General features: G+C 45.0%; 1 long non-coding RNA gene across 1 annotated transcript; it reads right to left on the bottom strand.

Moving 5' to 3' along the window:
* Positions 1 to 3,517: 3,517 nt before the first annotated feature.
* On the bottom strand, positions 3,518 to 23,969 carry LOC129736602 (uncharacterized). Its single transcript, XR_008733441.1, has 3 exons — positions 23,791 to 23,969; positions 15,503 to 15,576; positions 3,518 to 3,606 (listed from the first exon to the last, which is right to left on the bottom strand). It is a non-coding gene; the product is annotated as an uncharacterized LOC129736602 (long non-coding RNA).
* Between the last annotated feature and the right edge of the window lie 1,165 nt (positions 23,970 to 25,134).

Genomic DNA, 25,134 nt, shown 5'->3' on the forward strand with positions numbered 1-25,134 from the left:
TCTGTGCAGGACAACCCCAAATGGGGGAGAAGTGTTACAGCTGGCAACATCAAGGAACCAGAAGAAGCCTAAAGCAAAAAGCAGAGGGAGGATGTGTCAGGGAATGGCAGCATAGGGTTTTCTTAAAACAAATCTATCTCTGCCTTCACACTGGTAGGCAGCAGTGGAAAGAAAACTCATTGTGTGTTTAAAAAAACAGGTCATCTTCAAGAAACGTCATGGAAACCTGAAGTAGACATGAGCAAACAGCCCTGGGGGAGTCATTTGTCTTTGCTGTCAAGAGGAAAATTAAGACTCCAGGGGACACAGAGGCTGGGTTTGATGGATGCTTGCAGCAGAAGGCAAGTCGGTCAGCATTCCTGTCCGCCACGAAATCAGGTTCTTTCCCTGGAGAAAAGTGACTGTATCAAGTGTACACCTGGGGAGGAGAGAGGGGATGGGAAGATAAATGGTGGAAAGTCCCTAAAATGATAAGTGTCTCTTCTTCTTTGGTATTGACAGGAATAACCTCACTCTAGAAAGGCGAACTGGAACACTGAGCTGGAGGCTGATTATTGCTGAGTAAGCATATTCGTGGGCAGAGCACGGTTAGTGGCTACACCTGCATTAGCTTTAGCAAGCAGGTCTGAGGAGCACTGTCCATGCTAGATGTGTAGGTGTCCGTACTGAGTGACATTAGTGACCCGTGCATTTAGGTGACCTGGAGCACACTGTCTGCTCTCGCGTCCCCCAGAAGCCGCCCAGCTCATGTGCTGCAGCACCACTCCACGGTGCACACTGAATTGCAATACGTGGAGATGACTGGGATATTTGCTTCCAAATTCTGCTCCTAACAACAAACCTTACACAGATATACTGGGATACAATACCTACTGATTAGGAGAACATTCCTGTGACGCATGACGCTATGCAGCTCTGCAGCCCCCAAACCATACCATGTGAGACCCAGCCTTAAAGAGAAAGAAAAAAAAATGCAATTTCTGTTATAGTCAAAACTCAAGAAAATATTGCCTCTGGAATATCCTTGCAGTTCTTCTAGAGCAAGTATCTTGTCATCCTCTTAACACACACAGGAGATACCTGCTGATTAGTAGCCTGGATCCATTTTAGTGGGCAGTCATGCCCCAGTCAGCTGTGCAGTATGTATTTCTACTCGAAAACAGAGTTCGACTCCCATAAGCAACTTATTTCAGTCATTGAGGCTATGGTGAATCATGGCACTACTTTTACTGGTTGTCTCTTCCTGTTTTCTTGTCAGATTTATTTCAGCCATAAAACACAGAATTTGGTGATTAATGTTCAGCACATTTCCGCTGAGCAATCTGTGGTCTTGGGTTACTAATATAAAAAAAAGGGGTGGGAAATTCTGAAAATATTTCAATATCAATAACTGCCAATGCTGGAAAAAAGCCGCAAGTGAGGCTCCAAGTCTTGAGGTCACCTTAAATAATATTAAAGGTTTTCAACTTCTTAATTAAATTAGAATTTCTTCCTCTACTTTTTCAGTTAAGGCATTGAGGATGTACTGAAGTCTTTAAACTTACTTTTCCTGCAGTTCTCACATAATCATGGGCTGCAGGAGGGGGAAAGCACCACGTATAATGAGACATACTAGTGAGCTGCAGAGTTTGGCAAGCACAGAGATCTCTAAAGAGACTCAAGGTGTTTATAGACATTTCAGCCACAACAGATCTTAAGGAGCAGGCTTTAAATTCTCAGCATCTGCAGCTGTTTCTGAGCAGGTAGAGAAGAAAAGGTACCAGTGACACAGGGGTAGGACTGGAAAGAATTGCCTGGACCCTGACAGCAGTCCCTGAACACGGCAGTCACCTCCATCAGCGAGTCCCCAGAAAGGGACGAGCCCCTGCTTGGCAGCAAACCTCCTCATTATAGTGTCCTCTTAGAAACACATTAAATTTCCATTGCACCCTGTGACATCCAGCCCTGGAAAGGGAGTAAGGAAGAAAAAAGCTCTTTGAGTTGCCAGCCCCATCACCAGCGCCATGCACACATGGCAGCAACCGGAGGTTAGTACTTGATGGTCTGGTTCACCATTCAATTTATTTTAGAGAATATATTCTTCATTTGGCAGCTGTGACTGTTTCCCATCAGGGAAGGATTCATGGGTGCAGCAGCTCTCTAGCTTTGCATTCACTCAAGCTTCAGCTTGTTTGCCTCTAGCAAACTTTTCGACGGTGCAGCTGGAAAGCAGGTCTGCAACTGCCCGCGGTGCCGTCTGAGGCAGCTTCACGCTGTGGGTTTCTAACATGGCTCTTCACTCCATACTTACTGTTTACTGAAGAGGCAGCTGCAGGCAGCTGTGCTCCAAAAACCAGGTGGGAAGAAGGTCTTGCCTTTGGGTACGGGTCCTTCCATGAGTCCATTGGTCCCTGGCGCGAGGCTGTGGCTCCCCGCAGAGCCGGCTCGGCCAGGGGAGTGAGGGAGGCCAGTCCCAGCAGGATGGGCAAGGAGGGAGGTGGATGCAGCGTGTCCAGGAAGCACATTCCCGGGACATGACGGCACATCCCGGGGGCCCAGAGGCTGCACTTGTGCTGGGAAGGAAGGACTGGGCTTGCTTTCAGGTTCCCCTTCTTGCTGGGGAGCAGGACTCCAAACACATTTTCTAAAGCCACTTCTGTGTTTTTCCCAGATTCCCTCCTCAATACTTCCACTACGATCCTGAAGAAAAAATAATCGGTAAGCAAGGTTTTGGCTGCAAACTGCTGAGAGCTGGTGGCACGGCCAGGACCCCCGCCTGCCTCACTCCCTCTGTGTGTGTGCCCACATCTCGCCAGGTCAGGGGAGAACCTCTATGGAGAAGGGACATGTTGTCCCACAGGAGGTAACGCAGGGTCCCCACTGAGCCACAACATTCCCCAACACCAGGCTAATGCATTAAATAAAACTTCAGTAACAGGCAAGAGGGATGTGCCCAGGCAGCCCCCCCGCAGTCCCAGCCCATGTGAGATGGGAAGGAGATGGCAGAGATCAGCTGGACACCCACTGTCCTCACGCCCTCGGCAAGTTCGTGGTCACTGCTGCAACGAGGGCAGGACCTGGATGTCTGACCTTATTTTAGCTGGATACACTTGGAAGTTGTGCTCACTTTTGCCCAAAAAGGTGCTTTAAGGGAAGGAATCGAGCTCACCCACACAACACCCAGGTGATATTTGAATTCACCTTCCACAGTCTTCTTGCACTAGAAACCCGATTTCAGTGTTCACACTTAAACATTCAAGACTAAAAAAATCTGCCATTTGCTCTCCTCCACTGAGCTATGCTGGGCAGCACAACCAAACTCCTGAAAACTATGAAAATGAGATTAATTATTTTTAAGTCACACATCATGTTGAAAGCAAATGACAAACGTTGGAGGGAGCCAAGGCAGAGCGTGATCACACCAGAAGAGAGATTTGGAAATGTACCTTCCAAACCGATGCAGGCTCTCCTGTGATGATGGGCTTGCAAGCTTGCAGCAGAGCTCTGAGCCTGGAATTTGCTCCGAGGGAGCTGTGGTTGAATTTCTTTTTGTCGCTGTTGTTTTGCAATGCCATAATAAGTGTTGGTGAATTTACAAATCATAAAAGCATGGACCATGGGTGGGTGCTTTCATCCAAGGACGAGAATAAACATTTTTGGTGTCAGCCCATTCCAGAGAGGATTTCAGCGTTATAAATTAAAAAAAAAAAAAAAAAAAATTAAAAATGCTAAACAAGCAACAGCTGTTTGGAACAAGGCCCGAAACCCAAAGTATATAAATGGTGTTCAGACAAATGCTTGGAGACAGTGACAAGAAAATGCTCAGCACAAGAACTGCGGGGTGATTTCTAGCTCTTCTGCTCACAGGGCACTGATTTTTATCCAGCCACAAGAAATTAGCCGTTCTCAGTGATGAGAGATACTTCAATGACACAGCCATGGGCACATCTACCTGGTGGGCTGGACTGGTCAGAGGTCCCCACAGTCATGGGGGGCAGTTTCGGGACGCGTCCCTGGTGGGTGCACAGGGATCTGACACAGCCTTGCACAGCAGACGGGGACACATTTACAACAGCTGAGTTGGGAAGCTGTCCATCGAAATTCTAACATTGGGGATAACGAACCAGAGATGATAAGATCATAAGTATCAAAAGCAACCAGAAGTGCTGGACAGCCGCGGGTAGCCTCCTACAGGGGACCGTAGACATGCATACTCTCCAAGCTGAATTATGAGTATTAGTTTGTTTGGAAAGGTATTTGCCCTTTGGACAGCCATATTTGTGTTTTATGCTTCAGAAACATAAATTACAGTCATTTAAACCCCAGGCTTACATTTTACTTCAATGACGTAAATGAGTTCCCAACTTTCAAAGGCCAGCTGTCCCTTACAGCAAGAGGTAGCAATTATATAAAATTCTTTTATTGCATGGAGGTATTTTCAGTCCTTTAAGTTTATGTGCCCCAGGTGAAGCAATATAAACAAACTATAGCTGTCACAATTGTGTTAATAATGGAAACTGCATTTGGGAAGTTTTAGGGATAAAACCTATAACTTTATACTGCTAAGGTGTCAAACCTTTCCAATGTAAAACAGAAGTGCAGCTGTGTACGGTGCCGAGAAACGTTTCTGAGAAGCCAACATTCACAGACTCTTTAGGTATATAAAGGCAGTTGCTTCCAAGCCACAGCCGTTAATAAGAATTGCAGGGAAAAATAAGGTTAAAGAAAACATTTAAATGGATTTTTTGTAAACTTCAGATACACAAAGCGAAATCCACCCCTAATGCAGCCTCGCTGAAATCCATATTTTACAGATGTGCATGTATTCATGGCCAATGGCAGCAATGAAATTCTGAGGCATGGTATGAGCATGGACATGCCGCAGTCCAGTCCGGCTCTCGGCTCAGGGAATTGCTCCATCAGCCCCAGTGCTGGAGTTTTCCATTGTGGATTCCTAATCCCTTGTCTACAACTTCAAAAACAGACCAGGCAAGGCAATTGATTGCAACAGTGCAGGTAGTTGTGTTTGGGGTTTGTTGGGTTTTTTTCCCCAACCCCAGTGGATGAATGGAGAAATGTTACTACATTAAAAGAACTGCTTAAAGGTTCAAAGCCAACAAAACCCACATCAAAAAGTACCAGTGTGCCTATGGATGGCTCTAATTTGCTGCCCTGTCCACCCCAGAGCACGGTGCAGCAGCCAAAAGCACACGGTGTTCCAGCTGTGCACGCATCTGGAGCTGAGCTTGTTCTGCTTTCCAGCTTTTCATTCGGTTGTGTACAACAGTGACATACTGAGCTACGTGGAAGGCAACAATTCTGCTCCACGGCATTTTTTAGAACCAGTTTTCATTTTGCATTCAGAAATACTACTTCCCTCTCACCCTTATTCAGGCAGGGTGTGGGAAAATTGGCCTTCCTAAATCAATGGCAAAGATGTGCCCACCACGCTCCAAGTGTGCACAGTGCTGGCGTCAGCAAACTGGGGGTCAGAGATGGTGCAGGAATGGTTCACAGTCAGGAGCCCACCGTAGTTCCCCCATTCTGCTGCGGGATGGAGCAGAGCTTGCAAGCCCTGGTCCCAGAGGGGAGGTATGAAACCTCTTGGTGAAAGCACTGTTGAAACCAACAGCTTTTCAGTGCTACATTGCAGTGTTGACATGTGTATTCATGAAATTTTGCAACCTGCAAAATGCAACCTTCCTCGCCCCCCGCCCCTTCTTTGGAAAAGCACAAAAAAAAGAAGCAACCAAACATTTAGTCATCTGGTTTGATTTGGGGGCTGAAAATCCAAGCGCATTCGCATCCAGAGAACTGAGTTCACATTGGGATGGGTGTCCGAGCTCTTCTGCTAACCTCCCTCCACTTTCAGCTGTCACCTGGAGACATAGCTAGTTTTTAACATAACTTTTTCTGATCTTGTCCCATGAAAAAATCAGGGTATTTACTATAAGGCAAGCTTCCAGCAAGGCAAGGCAAAGGTTTAGAGTCAGAGGAGGGAAGGTTTGGATGCAGTTCACGTCTCTTGCTTGGTGAACCGACAAGGGGGAGAATCAAACTTCAAAGGCTTCCATTGCGCAGCTGATGACATTTAGGAAGAAAAGGGAAATTATTGCTTTTTCAGGAGATTTACAAATGCCATCCATGTCCATGGGTGTAATTTTCCATTAAGGAAAAAGAATTTCAGAAGCAACATATGGACCATGCAGTAAAGAAGTTACCATAGCAACCAGCCTCCTAAAAATCCCTATACATGTATACAGAAATCAAATGCATGTAATAATTATGGCCACGTGTCTAAAGTAATTTATAAGTCACATCTTCCTAGCATTTTTTTTTGTCTATTAAAAGTCTAATTTGTGCTTCAAATATCAGCTTACTCTGCTGCCTCTCAAACCTGCACATGTTTTGCAACTAAAAGTCAAAAGCATCGTAACTGACAGTCACTGACAACAGAGTGAATTCTAATTTAGCTAATTCAAAATATATGCTATAAGCATAAAAAAATGGTTATGGGACCAGAATGAATTAAGCTCTAGGAATACAGCTGAGATGACATTTAGGTTCAGAAAATGTTAGCTGTTAAAAATAAACAGATGAAGGGGTATGAACGTCAGAGAAGTATTTCAAAAGCAGGGTGGTTTATGAAGGCAGAAGGGAGTTTGGGGCGTTACAGCCCTCCCTCCCCTCTGCACTGTGGTCCCTGTGTGGAGACAGATGGGACCTGCCAGGGACCAGCCTCTCCCCACAGCCCCAGTGTTCCCGTCATGGTGGGCTCAGGGACATGTACTTCTGCTCTATTTTGTTGGAATCTTGGAATTGATCTTAAAAAGATTTCATGGCTTGGCACAGCATGTTCCCACATTTCTCTGTGCTCTGGCATTAGGAACCAGAGATCGTCCTTCTTGTCTGCTGGACACTGGAAATTTAGCAAAGATGGAATTCCTAGATGGGCATCTAGGAAAAGAAAGCCTTTGCTGCTGAGAGGAGATGGGGATATGGAGTAGTGCCAAGAGGAGACCTCCTTCTGATGCAATTGACTGTGGGATGAGAGGCCATCAGTGCACTGATGTTGTCTTCCAGGTCCTGCTTCAAAAGATGCTGCGAGGAGATGTTTCCCCCTTGCCCCTGTGGCACCACCATGGCCTCTCGGCTGGCTAGTGGGGAGCTTTATTAATGAATTTAACGTCAATTTTACAGACGGAAATCCCAGTCTTCAAGCTGACAATCCAGAATGCTGAGGCCCAGAAGCCCCAAAAGGGGTTCAAGTTCCATTTTGACATATCTTCAGCCAGGAAACAAATCAATTCAATGGATAACAAATGAACAGACTCACCCTAACTATCTGTGTTCAGAAAGACTCTCAGTGAGCTTCAAGGCATGCCCTAACCAAGTAGTGTTGAGCTTAGTCTGCTAAAACCATTTTTTCGTCACACCTGGCTCTTGTTACTGCAGGTGGGAGCTGTCTCTGCACCATGCCAAAATCTGCATCCCTGTTTGCGGGATGCTGCATTCCTGGCGTACACACAAGGCTCCCGCCGCCACAGGTCTGAGGAAGACATGCACTTACTTTTCAGAACAAACAATTTGAACTCTCAAGTGAGTACCTGCTCATGGCTAGGACTTTTCACAGTGCCTCCTTCGCCCAGCTGCTGTTCCCCTGCCTGCTCCGAGCATCAGCTGCTGCACACTCCATGCAACTGACATGCAGCCTTTGATGAGTTTTGTGTATTGTCTCCAGTTGCAACCTCGTCAAAGCTCTTCCAACTGCTCATTCTTTCACTCTTCCAAAGTGAGTTGAGCAGCTGGTGAGAAGATTGGGAAGAGAGAGGTCCTGCAAGTGTCTCTTTTAAGGGAATGCATCACTAATGCTCTTCAATGGACATCTATCCTGGAGGGAATATTGACAGAAAATTAACAAAATCACATTTCTAAGCCGCTTGGAGCACTTGTTGTTGATGAGAGTTATTTCCATCGCAAGCCTTAGCTCTCTTCCTCTGGCTGATTTGCAGCAAAGTTGCTCAGGACTGAGCCATGATTCTTCTCACGTGGACAAAGATGTATTTGTTCTCCCTGAGTGGAAATCAGTGCTGTTAGAGAGCCAGAAGACGACCTGGGTTGAACTTAAATCCTTTTAGTGTGAATGGATATAAAACTAGCATTTTCTCCACATCATTTCACTCTTTGGTTGTGCAGACACTTGATTCCACCTTGCTCAACCAGAAAATAAAAACCATCTTTGGATGGGAAAGGTGCTCCCTGTTTTCTACAGTCTTGTGGGACAGTAGCTGTTCCCTTCTGCCTTCAATGGGCACGAGGGGTTTTCTGTCCAGGTGAAAATCACTGGTTTGCTTGGCTTTGCTTTTCTGTTCAGGCACCCATGGAGGTCCTCCTAAGCAACAAGGGTTGTAAGCCCACATCACACCTGGACGGGACTGGATCACCCTGCACCTTGCCTGCTGGGGAGGAGGTTTTAGTAAGTTACACCCAGCGTGACATGCTGAGGCTTACAGCTCCTGCCTGGGGGGCAAATGAAAAAGACTCCCGAAGCCTGGTGGTTACAGGAACGTTTTCCATCTTGCTTTGTGCTTCCACCACCTTGGTGCCCACCTCTAGCAGCCCTGGTGCCACCCCCCGGCTCCCAGCCTCAGCCTCGCAGGGATCATCCTCCCAGGCCATGCGGTAGAGCCAGGCACTGTCCTCAGGGGTGAAAACAGCTTGTTGCCACATTTTTTCTAGCTCGCATTAAGTCATAAATGGCAAAACAGATGGCTTTTAGGAAACCTGGGCCCATGCTGGCATGCCATGGGAAGGCCACACTTGTCATTCGCAGAAGGATGACAGTTCCACCCTCGTCCCATGGAGAATGTGCAGTTTTGTGGATGATACAAAGTTTGGTAAATGTTTCTTTGAAACAGCCCTTCTTTTCCCTTATGGACATACAATATTCTTTCTGGTGGTTGGACACGTAATACTTTTTCTTAATACTTTGCCCATAAAGATTCATTTACCACAGGGAACTCCACATGCCTTTAGGACTCTAACTGAGGGTACCAATTCTGAATAGGGTAGAAACAGAAGCATTTTAATGTCTGGCAACAACAACAAAGAGCCAGCAACAAGAAGGGGACAATGAGCAATGTCTTAGGGCTGGGTATTTGCTTTCTTGCACTGCAGCACTTCTTGCATGAAACACAGCACTCCTGGGTCCTTAGCTTGGCACCTGTAAGAAGTAAAGATAAAAACGTGTGTATCACTGCATCCCCTGATTTGTTGTGAGAAATGATTAGAGGCACAAAGATGCAGAGGCTGCATAGATCCCTCTAACACACGGAGTATGTACTGAAACCGGAGGGACCTTCACTTCTCAGAAGAAATTATTGTACAGAGTTGATGGGTTTTTACAAACTCTGGCACCTAAAGATGAGCCCCACACTCTGCACGTAGCACGCCAAATGTGAGGCTTGAACAACTTGGTTCTTGTCTGTTCTGCATATCCCAGTTTCTCCTGCTGAAGGGGAATTTGCCAAGGCTGATGCTGTGAGCTGTGGGTTGTATGCCAAGAAGGCAGCGTGCAAAACCTGCTGCCTCCTCCTGACCTGCTGGGCAGAGTCTGTCCATGCTCAAAGCCCAAAAGCCTGAGGGTCCAGACTTGCTGGCAGTATCGGGCTTCCTGGAGCTCATGGTGCGCTCGTGTCTCTACCCAAGTCAGTGTAACAACTTATGTCATCGCTTCTGGCTGCTGTTCAGGAAACCATCTCTAGGAAAGGTCTCCTAGAAAAGAAGAAAACTCCTTTGAAATGAGACTTAACCAGATGCTCAGGTGCCTCCTCAAGCAGAGGTATCTATGCACATGACACAGGTGAGAAGGTGGCACAGTTCACCTGGCAAAGAACAGGCAGCTCTCCTGCCAGCTGGCATCTTGTCCTCATCAGGCCAGCATCATGGCGCCCCAGATCCACAGATTTACGCCCTTAGGCTTGAAGGGTGGCCATTCATGGGACAAATTCCTGTGACCTTTCCAAAACTCTCCTTAGGCTAGAGATGCCAGGCTTGAAAAAAGCAATTTGCCAAATGATTTCTTAATGTTTGTGTCTTTGGGTGAAATTTGTCATGCTTTTAATTTGCTACAGAAGAAAAGTGGCAACAGGGAAGGCTTTATGATTTTTAAATGTTCTAACATTTATTTCAGCGTTTCAGTTTTTATTACAATTATGTTTGTGGCAGAGGAAATTTCTCAAGACCAAGAGCTAATGTTGCTTTCAGCCACTAATGCATTTTAAATTAGTGTCAGAGAATGCTAAAACTATCCTTTTGCTGGTTCAGAAGTGAAGAAAAGCCTCTGGCACATGAGTGTGCAACATTGTCACTCCAACTAGTAGTGAATGCTGTTCAAATACACTTTCCTTTTACTATCCATTTGCCTTTACTGGGTCATGATTTTCCTCTGTCAATTTGCTTTTGAGCTGGATTTCCCTCTGCCGGCTTCTCAGTGAGCATTTTGCAAAAGTCACATAGTTCTTTTCAGGCTGGCATATGAGAAGAAATCCATTCTTTTCACACTGTTCTGACCAGAAATGCTGAATATGCATCTCTTGCAAGAGCTATTTTCCTTCCCTGCAACTGCATCTCTAAGTGCCAGGTTCCCCGTTGATGCAAATCAATGTGGTTCCAGCGGTGGTACCAGTGATGTGCAAACTGGCGTCGTCAGACGGTCTGGATCCCATCTCAGGGCTCTGTGCTCTTCCGTGTGACATCTGAACCTCAAATAAAACGTTTAATACAGTCACTTAATTCACGATCCCTGGATTTCCTACCTCGGCATTGTTAATAGCTTACATCCACTTCTGGCATTATATGATACTTATTATAGTTGCGGATACTTATATATAGTCACGCCATCCAGTGAGTTAGATCACGGTATGACACTTCTTTGGCCTCTGTGTCAGCACAAGGGTAGCAAAAAAATTTGATTGTTTTAGGTTCTTTTACCATTGTGTTTCAAGTAGAAAAATTTGCATGAATTTCAGATCTCAAAAAAATAACCTGAAATGTAAGTACTGACAGAGGAAAGGTGGGTTTTGTGTTCTGAAGTTTTGCCTGTATAACGCTTCCCCCGAGAACACCTGTTACTTAGTCCTTATGTTTTTCATCTCAAGAATATCTTCCCAATGCCTGAAACCTGCGGCTGGGTTTGTGGCTGCGCTCCGTCGCACCTTGGCTGGTGCCAGGTGGAGGGGGGCTGTGCTGACCCCCCAGCAGATGTGCACGGGGCTTTGATGTGCCGGTGCTGGCTGCAGGCAGCCCTGCCCCCCCCCTTTCATCCACGGAGCCGAGGCCCTGGGGAGCGCAGATCCCAGACCTGGCCGCACAACAGACGCCGCTCAGCCAAGGGAATGGAAACCCGCGAGTAAACAGCCTCTTCTTACTGCTTTGTGATCACCTGGAGTATTTTGATCCCTACTATTATAGGTTGTTACTACACAAAATAAAACGAACACATGTGGTGTTCTCAGAGATGCATGATGCAGAACGCCGCATCTTGATCACATTAGGTAGGGCGTGGTGTCTATATGTGGTGCATTAATCCACAATCAGCAAGTTGGGAAGGAGCCTCCTGGACCGCGATGTGAACTTTGATATGATCCTCTCTTGTGATGCAGAGCCGTTTGCTGCAGTACGTGCCCAGACACACTGGGCTTGCTAAGGTTTTATTCCCAGGCATGTGGATTGGCGTAGACGATGGGCGGTGAAAATACCAAGAGCCTTGCCCGAGTGCCATAATGTAAGCAAAGAAAGTAGGGACTAACAGGGGGAAGAAAGCAGGACTCTGAAGGCTGAACAGCCATGATGAGGAAAATCAGGATGGGGAAAAATGTATCTTACCCTGGCAGTAATAGAAACTTATTATTTCAAAATTATTTTTTAATTTTACATGATTAAGATTAATGTTAAAAAAAAAAAAAAAAAAAAAGCTACAGTGGACCAGACTGAAGGTTTAACTACCCCAGGAGCCTGTAGCCAACACATGTCTAAGGACTGTGGAGACCAGGCTGCAGGAACAAGGTGAGCGTATGTCCCCCTGGTTTACTTTCCCAGGTTGCAGGCAGGAGTTTTTTTATTATTTCATTTAAAACCCCCGCATCTGTTGCTCTGTTGTCTTCCTCTGCTTTCTAAAAACATCTTAGGTCACTTCAGGCACCGGGGTGCTGGAAAGGGAGTCTCACAGGTGGGATAACCAGCCCAGCCTGGTAACTAACCCCATGCAGCACAGCACGGCACGTCCAGACTCTGTTCCCTGTGGCTGGTCACAGAGGGAGGGAGCTGGTGGGGCTTGGGGCAGCAGCATTAGTCACCTCCGTACCGAGGCCCTTGGAGCTGTTCTCTGTTTGTGAAATGTTGCGCTGAGAGTTTGGTTTCTATTGGTGACATAAATCAATCTCACTGCCTTGGTGCTACTTTTCCAGAACAAAGAATTCCCAGAAAAGGGGAACCCCACTGCTGGGTTGTATAATACAAATGTATGATTCTGTTGGCCACATGGTATTTCCAACACTGGATATTTTTTTCTCCAGGATACAACCAGGATGCTAATGAAAACAACACATGGAAGACCTTAGGATAAGCCCCAGTGTCTGCAGAAGAGTACATGGCTCTGGTCTGGGTCCTAAAGCAAACCCAGATGCATCTAAAACAATTATCAAAGCAAACCAACATGCGACCTCAGAAGGAAAGTCTGTATGTGCCTGCAGACTGACGGCTGGCTGGGCTAGGCTGTGGGATTAACTTCCAGGCTTTGCATATAAAGAAGCAACACGGAGCAAGAGGAACGGGAGCTGAACGTACAAGCAGCCACAATAGGAGTGCTGAGCGTTCTTTCTCCTGCTGAGGACAGAGAGGAGCTGCTGTTCCCTCTGGCTGGGGAGAGCTTTCCACATCCCCAGTTTGTTGGCCGATGAACCAGAGCGAAGTGCCCCAACCTTCACAAAGCCGACTCCACAGCCCTCCTGTTATCTCGATGCATTGCAAAAGCTCCCAGCAGGAAGGTGAATTGTGAGCACCGCAACCAAAACGAGGGGGAAAAAAAAACCCAAACCCCAAGCTTCTGTTCCTCAAACCAGAGCTCTCTCGTCTGGAGGGAATTAAGGAGCAGACTGTTTCTCCTGCTGTGAGTGCTGAGGGCAGCCCTGGGCTAAGACCTCCATAAACACCATCAAAATATTGTGACAAACTTTAAAGTGCAATTTCTGCAGAAAAAATCCCTTCTTCCAGGTTAGATCACAACGAATTACAAACATCTTTCTCAGCTATAAAGTTGAATAAGAATATTTCACGTAGCTTTTTGATGTGCAGGTTTTGTACTGATCGCAGGCGATACAACACAAATATCCAGAAATATGTCCAGGCAGACAGATGAGGAAAAAACATGATTTGAGGGGGAACAATTCATTTGATGGAGAAACCAATGACTGGGCACAAAAGTACTGCAAGGAGAAGGTTTAAAAGCAAGTCCCCAACCTAGCAGAAGCCTTCCAGCCCAGCTTCACGCTATTCCATGTGCTGGGTGGCACACCTACCGCCGCATGCTCTGGCAGCCTTCCCCCACATTACTAATATGGGTTTAATTATATCTGTTGGTTTTCATTCTTCTAGTTTTTCAGAGGGAAGCACTAAGGAACTATAAGTGAATAGGAAATTATTTGGTTGGGAGTTGGGATTTTTATTTTCTTTTTCTTTATTTCTGCCTCAAAATATCTCTGGCAACATATAAAGTACTTTTCCGTTGACATTGGCCATTCAGTACATTCTTATGAAATTTCAGTTTGCCTTGTGATATTTGCCTGTTTGCTCCATGGAAAACTATATTTTTGGGCAGGCTGTAGAAATACCCAAGAATTCAGAACATAGATTTCAACATCCCCCAGCTGGAAGAATTTTGGAGTGACAGCAGCTCCATTTGCCAGTCCCCACAGCAAGCTTCACTGCCATCCTACAGCCAGCACCTCCCTACGTTCAGCCTTGTTGCTGACACACCACCGAACACCAGAGCTAAAGCCAGCCCAGGTGTACTCCTGCATTTCTGTGCAGCAGGTCTGATGCATGTCGGGGCAAGACGCTGGCCCAGGAGCCAAACTCAAATTGCCACAAAGTATATCAGATATAGACTATGCTAAACTGCATGGGAAGTTATTTAGCAAAGTCAAACTTTAAAAACAAAAAAAAAAGTTATTGCTGGATTGTACCTTCTTTATTCTAATACAATTTGTTTTCTTTTACCTACTGGCAACTCCTGCTGTTCTGGTGATGCACAGAGCAGAGCATAGTCTCATGAATTCTGATTTCTCCAAGTGTATTTTCAACATTTTCCTGTTTTCCCTGAATCAAATGGTATTGTAAGGAGGCTGCTGAGTGGAGTAGTGTCTGGGGTGGAAGATTCCCAAATGTCCAGCACTGGGTCCCATTTCCCTGTCCATCCAAGCACTTCTGGGATTGCACCCTGTACGCCTCAAACATGCCCTGCGTAGCAATAGACCACTGGTGCCTAATTCACCAAATTTCCTAGAGCCTGGACTCACCCTGGTAGTGGCTGTGCTTTAAGGGTAACCAATTATCTTCACTCATCACAGAAAAACAAATTTTGAGTGCCATCCATCATTTATCCAAATACCTTGTTCCTGGCATTCGTGCAGGCACCCTCCCCTGCCAAATAAAACTCTGCTCCTCGAAGGCTGAGGCCGGTGATGAACCTGGGTGTCTGTTTAACTGCATTACAGCTGCCACAAGTGATATATCCTAGTAAAATCATTTCATCCTCCTTTTCTATCTGTTCACCAGTACTCAGGCAGGTAACGAAATACCGAAGTACTGGAGCAGCTACAGGTGGGGTTGGGGGTGGAGAGCTCCTTTAACTCAACTTCTTCAATGGAAATTCTTCAATGTTTGTTTCGGGTTTTGGGGGGTTTTTTGCATGCCAAGAAGTTATAACTGCACAAACCCAACCTTTCTCAAACTTTGTTTAGGATTAAAATGAATCTATTCTTCCCAACAGATTCCTGTAGCAAACCTGTCTCCTCTCCAGTCCCTCACCTACAAATGTAATTAGTGACTGGGGAGTAGGACAAATTAAGCTTGAGATAGCAGGTAGCAGCCTGTAAAATGGAGTCTGCCCAACTGACTGCTCACAGCAGACACTTCATATTTTTGAATACTCATGAAATCCCTCTCATCACAAGCTTAATCTCTGAGGGTCTGATCCAAAGTCAACAGAAGTCAGGAGAAAACTCCCCTGGACTGACCTCCATGGCCATGCGCTTTGCTCATCATCTATACGATTTCCAAGCTTCAGGTTTTGTGCTGAACATTTTCTGCGTTGCCTGTCTAAGCCCTAGTGATGTCTTTTAGTTTCAGCTGAAATGCTTCAGCCACATTTAGGAAAAGAGACTTACTTTTGTCCAGTACCCAAAAGAAAATAAAAATATGATTTTACTATGAGTCCCTGAGACACCAACCTTTGGAGACATACCTGAGCTGCGATGAAGAAGCCACTCAGGGATCAGGAGTTGATGCCATAAACGTCAGTGTTTCTCAGGAGCAAGTCTGAAAAAAAAAAAAAAACAAAAACCACATGGCTGAGCACTGAGTTTTGAACATTGGGATTATCAGGGGACAGTCCCCGAGGCAGCTCATGGCACAGATGGGCTGGGGCAGCGCAAGGGCTCTGCGGGCTGAGGCAGGAGATGCAGGTGGGCAGCATCCCCGGTGTCACCACCACAGCCAGAAAGCGACAAACAGTCGATTTTTTCAAAGCTTCCAAAAGAGCCATTTGTTCCTCTGCTATCTAAATTTTTGAGAGTCAAGCATCCAAATCCCTAGGATTTGTTAATGCCCCACAGAGTATGTGCTTTCTGGCCAGACTTTGAATATCTGAAATGACTAAATATTAAAAGCAGGAAAGTGGATTGAATAGAGACATCCTAGTCTCATAAAAATCCCTCCTATGCCTCTTCCACCCATGAGCTTTAGCACCATATAGCTTTTTCTTTAAAAAAAAAAAAAACCAACTGTTCCCATATTTAGGTTCCTCTCCTCCTATGAATCATACTCAGATGATTTTCAAGGGCCTTTCATTCTCTCTCTGCCTCACATGTTAATCTAAATCTCCTTTCTTAATTAAAGTTTTATTCTACAAGAGTCTTTAACCTCCGTTTCCAAGTGGCAAAATCAAATCCATCTCCTCTTGATAAGGAAAACTCATTTCTGGTTGATTGACAAGTTTAATTAAATACCAATATTTTCTTTTAATTGCAAGACAGCAGCTACAAGGATTATTACGGGTGCACAGGGGAAGGGTACCTAAAGACTGAGCTGCACAACTATTCCTTGTTTTTTGCCTTCCCTTTCCCAGGAGAGGCTGTATCTACTTGGTGTTACATGGAGGAGCAGAGTATGGGCAGGCTCCGAGCTCTGATCCTGCTTGGTTAAGGCCACTGGCCTTCCTGTGCTTAGTTGTGGTCCTGAGCATCCCTATAGGCACATACATTATACACAGCCTCTCTCTGTTAGGATGCTGAACACCCCGTCCTGCTCGCCCAGCCTGCACCCCGGCTGAGCTTGCTGGGGCTTGGGGTTTTTTTAATTTGCTGAGATAAAGATGCAAGCAGCCAAGCCTTGGTCCAGATATATCCCTGTTTACGCTGAAAATTGCAATTAATAACCGAGAGATGGCAGGATGGAAACTGAATTATGAAAAACATCCCATCCACATTCCTGGGGCTTCTCCATGTTACAACACTCTGCAGTGTTGCAACACGCTGCTCGTCTCTGGAGAAAGTGGAAAAACCTGGTTATGGGTCTATTGCACCACTGCATGTGCCAATAGTCATTATCTTTCCCAAACCATCAAATGCCTAGAGAAAACAGGGTGGCCATCGCCGACCAGGGATTCTCTAATTAATTCAAACTTCCTTCCCGATGAATCATTGCTTATTTCAGTTGCAGTCTGCAAAGAGGCATAGGAGTAATCATGTACATATGTGAAGCCTCATTTTCAAGGATTTATTCTTGACACTGATTTTAATAAATTATTGGTGAATAGTAGGCAGTTACAGCTGTCTTTTTTTTTTTTTCCTCAGGTACTTACACTTCACTTTGTTAGATTGTTGTCACAGAAAACAACCTAACCATAATAAAAGAGGCTAATGGGTCTTTCCTCCAACACACCACTAAGCCCTTCCCCTGTTGTACCAACGTGATTTGTGGGCTATGAGTCAGACATTCGTTTTGTATGAAAAATAGAGGAACAGAACTGAAGCACATGAAAGGTATCACGGTAATGATCTCGGTGACAGGATAAAGCCCCAAGAGCCAAGTCAGATAAACCTCCCTAACAAGACCTTCTACTGTTCTCCATAAAGCATATAATGTGGCCTCAGATAGGAAAGCTGCTGAACAGCTTATTCAAAGAGCAATTAGATCCCAAGGCTCCCTATCTTGACAGAGATATTGTCATAATGCCAAACCATTCATCATACCCTGTTCAGAAGTCAAAGCTGGAAATTCTCTGGAATTTGTTTATGTATCTTAGCAAACTTTGGTTTCCTTTCTGTTAAAGAAACACTATTCAATATGTATTAGCTGGGCTGTAATTTTCACATGGTCTTTAACATAACTTTGGTGATATACAGGAGTGAGATACGCTGGGGGAATCCATAGGCTTGTTTCTGACCAGTCAAGGAAAACATCAAGCCACAAGTTCACTGAGGCAGGAGCTGTGGCGAGGCTAACACTGCTTATCACTAAAAGCAAAAGAGCTTGGCTTTCTGCCTGGTTCACCCCGACACGGGCTGGCAGAGAAGGGCAGTACCATGTCCAGGAATATCATTCAGAGAGCCATTCCCTTACATGTAGCTTTGAGATCTACTTAATTTTTTACGCACTTGTTTGAAGGATGTCTTACACAGAGATTTTCAGTTATGATTCTCACTAGGCACTTTCACCATATTTGCATCCCCATAAAATCACTATATGACTGTGATGAGGTTATTATTTCATCTATTCTTGCTTTTCGCAAATAAGCTTGAATTCGATGCTGGCAAACGATTCCAATACTCAAATATTGCAAAACTAAACCTCCTCCTCAAATTCTAAGACTGCCGCAGCCTCTGGGCTATTTCTCCACATCAGCGTGCCCACAGTTATGCCAAGCAAACATCACAGGCCAAAAGTAGTCATTATAGTATTTTTCAAAAGTTAAAAACAAAATCACTGTCCATCAATGCTTTCCACAAAGAGCAACCTTGACACCACGTGATACATTTCCAAGGCAATGGAAGGGATTTCAGGTATAACACTCCCATTAAATTTAACAAAAGCCCGGAGACCGGCTCTCCACATACATCACAGACTTTAAGATGATCTAGAGGCTCAAAATTCAGCTTTCAATTTAGGTGGTTTATTTTATGACGCATTCCCCATCCCATAACTCCATTCACATGCTGCTGGTTTTCTGTTTCATATGCACTGTGGGCTGAGCTGTGAAGTATTTTGGAGCATAAGCATATATGACACACTAGGAGGGGTGATCTCCATACAACCACCCTGCTCCTCCTTTTTTCAACACATCTAATCACTCCTTTTCCACTGTTTAAAAATTTCCCTTTCATTGCCAAGAAGGGTCTGGCTTCAGCATCTCAAGATCCTTTTTCTTCCTGCAGCTTCCCCTATCCCATCGGTGATGCAGTGCTCAGCACCGGTCCCTCAGCTGGCACCTGGGCTGGAGGGTCTCTGTGAGCCACCCTGGTTCCTGGGCAAGTGCATCCCACCCCCTTCCCATGGGAGCCAACCCCACCCTGCAACCTGCAGGCGAAGGCATTGCCCCATTTGGATGGGAAAAGGAGTTATCAGCTCCCCGAGCTCTTGCTCAATACTGCAGGCGCCGAGTGTGTGAGAGCGGTACCCGATATGCTAATTAGGGAAAATTGTTTCCTTTCCAACATCCTGCTATTTTACCCACATGGTGATTTGCTGATGTTAAAAATTGGGTTTGGCAGGTGGAGTCTTCCTTGCTGCTGGTAACTGCCAGAAAAGCAGGTGTCTTGTTTCTGGTTTTAAGAGGCTTTTTGTTTTTCTTTGCCTGGATACTTTTTTCTTTTTTAATATACCTTCCCTTCCTACATGGCTTTGTTCATTGCAGTTCGTATCTTTTTTTTTTTTTTTTTCCCCCCCCTAATCTCTGATTTTGGATTGTTTCCATATTTGACTGTTGCTGGTATTTAAACAACTTCCTAATCTCTAGGATTTCCTTTCATCTGTAAATCACCTTTAAAAACCCAACAATCCCTTATTATTTCCTCTTTCATTTTCATTGTTTCATTTATAACAAGCAACATTAAATCCAGAGAGCATTTAAGACCAATTTCAATTTCTGCATGAAAAAAAAAAATAAATAAATTCTTTTTCAAGCCTGAAGTAAAATTTTTTGCCAGAGGGGATATTTGTTCTCTCTAGTAACAAGGTGACATGGTGCCAGTTCAGTCTAATTTCATGTGGGGCCAGGAAAGATTCATTTGAATAGCTGCAATATTCATTCAGCATTTCTTTCAGAGAGTCCTAAATCAACCAAGAGCTGCGTGATGTCCGCTGAGTCGTTTCCTTCCTCCCAGGGAAATCGGCGGACTGTACTTATTTTCCCAGGTAGCCACAAAAGAGACCATCTGCTTGTGGCTATTTTATAATCAGCTTATTTACCTGCATGTGGCCACTGCAGGAGGCTTCCAACATGCCCCCTGATGCCGGCGGCCGGAGGGGACCCACCATACCCACATGCTCCTGGGGACAGGCACCAGCACCCACCCCTGCGCCGCCCACCCCGCAGGCAGCCCCTCTGGCTGCACTCCTCGCCGATGGGATTTGCACGCATCGTTATTTGCAAAAGCTGGGCTGAAACCCAAAAGGGCAACAGGTGGGGCGAGAAATCAGCCAAGCGGGCATTGCAAGGGGGAGGGAAGGGGGCAAGGAGGTTTCTTGGCAATTGGCTGCCTGCAGCCCTCATAGATGGAAGGAGCCTGGCGGTGTCAATAATTGCGGTAATCAAAGCAAATCCCATCTTGCCACTTGCCTAGATGACATTTTTTGCCCTGTACATGAGAACAGAGACGAATTTTCCGGTTGCATTAGAAGATGACAGTTTCAGAGGTTTTGCAGGAGGATTAGTTACACATTTCAGCTTTCAGTGCTGGAAAAGGAACTCATACAGAAAAGAGAAATTCGGAGCTTTTTCTGAGATTTTGCAGAATGCTATGGAGAGCTGGACATAAATCAGGGCGAAAATGGACCCCATGTATATCAAACTGTTGGTATCTTTGAAAGAGCTATTGTGCTTTGAAGTACAATAGGAAAATAGAGATTTTTATCTTGATGAAGTATGAAAATAATTATACTCAGGCGCTTTAATCAGCATGCTTCAGATTTAAGCAGATGGATACAGAGGGCAAATCTGTGAAGGATGAATTATTTATTTTGGGCACACTGAAACTTTTTCTTTTAAAGGTCATCAAACTTTCAACAGAATTGACAAAGTCTGCCGCATATGTGAATGCGATTAATCTTCTCATTAGTGAGAGGCAACATTTTCTTTTGAACTTGATATGCCTGGTAGGGGAACAAAAAAACCCAGAACAAAATCATTTGTGGAAAAGTACAGCTGAAGAGCATCTGTTTGTCTTAAACCAGTGGTTCTGCCCAATTGCTTACAAAAAAATTAAACTGGAAACCTTAGAGCAGAATAATATGTTCTGTCCAGTGAGCACAGTTATTTGACATATCCATCATTTCTAATAGGATTAGAAAATTAAAAGCCCCCCTAATCAAGCAGCATTTATCAATTAGTTGATGCCTCTTCAGTGGCAGGCTAAGGGACTTTGGTGTCAAAGACAATAAAAGAGTCATTTACACCCTGTACCAGAAATCAGCAGTGAATAAAGAAGAAAGAAATGCCATTGTTCATAATTGACTTCAATGAGACTGCTCGCATGGGTAAGCTTAAGCACATGCAGGAATGGCTTTAAACGATTTACGATACTTTGCATTTAAATCAGACATGGGTCAAAACTGGGCCCCCAGCTCGAATTTATCCATCTGGATCTTGAACAGTGGGGCCAAATTCTCATTTCTGAGGTTACGTTGCATTTCAGACACCACGTGATGGTTGTCCGCAGAGGGCTGGGACCACGGTTACGCTGCCAGCACCCACGGCTGGAACTTCCAGGGGAATTCCATGAGTGAACTTGGTGCGTGCCCACGTGCCAAAGGGGTTTCTTGGCCAAGGTAACTTCCCAATCAGCACAGGGAATCAATGGAGAAAATTAAAGAGAGAAACTGCATTATCAATGTGGTGAAATAAAGAGATGAAGGCTCACGCGTGATTAAAATATTGTGTCACTCAGTGAAAGAGGTATGCAATGGGTACACTGTAATGTGGGACCACAGACAAGAACATCTTCAAAAAAAATTCAGATGAGACCTCACTGTGTTGAGGATCTGTTCCCTGGGCTATCAGTGCCCCTAGAACAACTCAGCAACTCATTTCATGGTCTTCCTCCACATATAAAATGGGGATAATAATCATCTTTCATTTTTTTCAAAGCTCTTTGAAATACGCAGATGAAAAATGCTCAAGGTAAGTTATGTAGCACTAGCTGTTTCCAATAAAAGTTTCTATTACTTTTATTAAAGTAACTTTTTTGAATAGACCCTATTTAAGAAAACATTTTACATGATTGCTTTTGCAGAAGGCAGAAAGTGCTTTGCAATTTTTCAGTCAAAGACCTAAATGAGCTAATTAGGGACACTGGACAAGTGTTATTCCATCAGGCTTAGCACATTATAGTAATCCCAACATTCAGGACATCTGACATTAACAAATGCCTGAAGAAATCCTTCATGGAGGGATGGAGAAAGAAGTGGAAGAGCTGCACAGGCATGGGCATGGCTCTGCTCGCAGGAGCCACTGAGGGAATGTGACCATTTTTTCCTGAAGATGTGCCCAAGGCTGCAGAGCAGCATCCTCCCAGGTTGGGCGAGCACTTTGCTCTGGGCACCAAGTTACCCAGCAGTCAGGTCTGCCAGTAAAACCAGCATTACTGGAGGCAGAACCCAGCCGGCTATGCAGATTTAATGGAAAGATGTTATTCCTTCCAAAAGACTAAATGACCAGGAGCTGATTTGGTGTCTAGCTTTCATTCTACAACTTAATTCCCCTGCAGAGAGTAAATGTTTAATCCTCACAGCCTAAACCAGAGCTGGCCTCCCTTTCTCCCCCATCTCCTACAAAACACCTGCCAGACACTTCCAAGAGGGGAAGGATGAGGACACACCGTGTAGGCAGCCAGAGTTCAAGCATAAAGATAACATCTTCATGCTGCTGTCAAATTAAGGATATTATGTGACTACTGTATGTGAAGGGGGGGCAATTAATTTAATCAAATAACTGATAACACCTCTTAAAATTACATCTCTTCTCGTCATCTCCCCAGCTTAAAAATCAATAGGAAATTACAGTCTAATGTACCTGAATATTAAAACGCAGAGACTCATGTAGAATAGGAAAAAACCCTGAGATCCTAGCAATTACTCAGATGACAGTTATTGAGTTAATGACACAGACCTAAGCTGATTTTCACTCTTGGAGAGGGGCCAGGATGATATTAACGGTTACTTTTGCAACTAATAACAGCACAGAGTCTTCATTGTGCTCAGAAAAGCAAACATTTTAACAAACGATACCTTCTTTTTAATTGCATGGACCGCAGCCTCGCTACCTCAAAGCACAGCACATGTTTTAGTGTAAATTCCTCTCTGCTCAGGAAAGTATTTCAAGATGCACAAAAAGTACCTTTTTTCATCAAGTGGTGAGCAACATAAAAGGCCACGTTGATGCGCTAGCTTGCCTTTCATAAATAACTACTCTGCAATAGCTTCTTAAATATCGTTGCACAAAAAAGGCTGCGGCTCTTTCAAAAACCTGTATCCAACCTAAGTACTGCCATCCAGACAGCTTGGTCTGAAACCTGACCTCCTAAGAGGAACATGTCGCAGAAGTTTTTGGACTTAGGCTTAAATGAAAAGCCCTTGGGCGCTTCGTTTGCCATGGTGTGGTTCAGACAGGGAACAACCTCAGCAAAGCACAGTGACAGCCTGGGCACCCCAGGGGACAGGGCAGGGTGAGGTGGTGCAGCCCAGCTCTGCTGCTGGCGCCGTTCAGGTCGGGTGTCACACGAGTACCTGCAGCACCTCTGAAGACTTAAATCAGCCTCAAAATGACAAAGCCGAGAGCTGCAGCATCATTTGCAGTGGAAAGCCGGTCTGAAAGGTGGATGCTGAGCATCCTCCAACCTGGAAATCCTCTAGCCCCACGGCAGGGCATCGGGCAGGGATCTCCCTCACCTGCCCTGTGACTATCCATATTTATTTACAGCACAAACCTAGCACGGAAACACTCAAAACTCAACTCTGAGGTGCTGTGCATCTACCAGGACCACAGCAGTAATTAAAACAGTGAAAGATCTGCTGCCAAATATCAGGGCGTGGGGTTATTTGCACAGTGAGGGTTGAGCAAAGCAAGCTTCAGAGGCTGTGTTCTTTGCAGAGATTTTCTTTCTTAACAGAAGGTCGTAACCAACCTACCCTGGGAAGAAAAGGGCCTTTGAACAACATACTTCATAAAATTCTAAATTTAAATTTAAACACACACACACAAATCATTATTTCATTTCACAACGGGAAAATCCCCCTTCCTTTGGTTAGAATTATTACCTTTTAATGGGTACCAGAAGATTTGTTCGTTGCCATAATTTTTTCCAGGATTTTTCTCCCTCTGTGTGCCGACATTGTTCCCCTGGTTTGCTCTTTACAGTAGTCCCAGGAACGTGCCCTGATTTCACTGGGACAAACTGGGCGGTTTCAACAGCACCTGAAGTTTCCAGCCAGGTTGGAGCAGGCAATCTAGGCAGAGAACTGGGGATTAGAAATAAAACAGAGTGGAAAATAAAGGAATAAAAGCCAAAGAGTTGTTGTTGTTGTTCTTAGCAATTTCTTTGATACAAGCTACTGCGCATCGTAGAGAAAGACTTTATGTTTATTGGCAGTTAGAGGTGCCGCTCTGGGACACCTCACATTCCTCTCTTCAAAAGTAAAGACAAACTGGTGCGACAATTTGTGGACTGAGGCGATGTACAGCTTATGATTTCTGCTTGTGTTTTTAGCATAACCGCCAGGAAACATGACATGTCCCTGGTGTAGGCATGCAGATCCCCCACACTGGAGAAGACCTTCAGCCACTGGGCTGGGAGCACAACAACAGTCCCTGCACCACCGAGGGGCTGAGCTGGGAAGCCAGATTGACTTAATTTATTGCATGGAGGAGGTCTGGAAAGTGGAAAATTACCCAAGGCTGAATAAAGAGGCTCAGCTGTAGCCATGAGGACACACAGAGGGACTGAGCACCACCCAGGACGACTCGGTTGGGAGGAAGGACGCACAGCCATGCTGCTGTAGGGGGGGAGCTGGCTCTGCCTTCACTGGGGAACCAGCATGGTTAAAGCAAGCTGAGCTGGGCAGGGACAGAAAAGTTTAGCTATTTCAAGAAGTAATAAGCTGTAGGGTAAATATTATCTTGGACCACCCCAGAAAGGTTTGACCTCTATGAACACTCCAATGCATGGGTCAGCAAGTACCGTATTTAGGGACCAGAAGGATGCCCAGATTTACCCGAGCCCCACAGCTGAGAGCTACGGCAGCAAAAGCAGCACATGCAGTTATGGGAAGCCTGGTGGAATATAGCCAGGGCCCCTTGTCTCCTTCCATTTAGATGAAGTATTTAACTCTCCTAAATCCCATTCTCACCTGTTTACTGGCACAGAAAGGACAATCCCATTTATTCTGTGAGAAACCCAAAACCGTGGTTTAAAGAAAAATTAAGGATCTTTACCCTTATCTTGGTGCCGTGGTCAACCCCAGCACTGTAATAGGATTTCTTTGGATTGCTGGAACAATTTCATTTCTTACTGGTAAACCAGACTTCCCTCCAGTTACCACCTGTTTATCATCTGTCTGACACAATATTTTTTTAATCAAGAAATACTTTTTAAATTGCTTTTT

The sequence above is a fragment of the Falco cherrug genome, chromosome 8 (genome assembly GCF_023634085.1).
Source record: "Falco cherrug isolate bFalChe1 chromosome 8, bFalChe1.pri, whole genome shotgun sequence".
Classification (NCBI taxonomy): Eukaryota; Metazoa; Chordata; class Aves; order Falconiformes; family Falconidae; genus Falco; species Falco cherrug.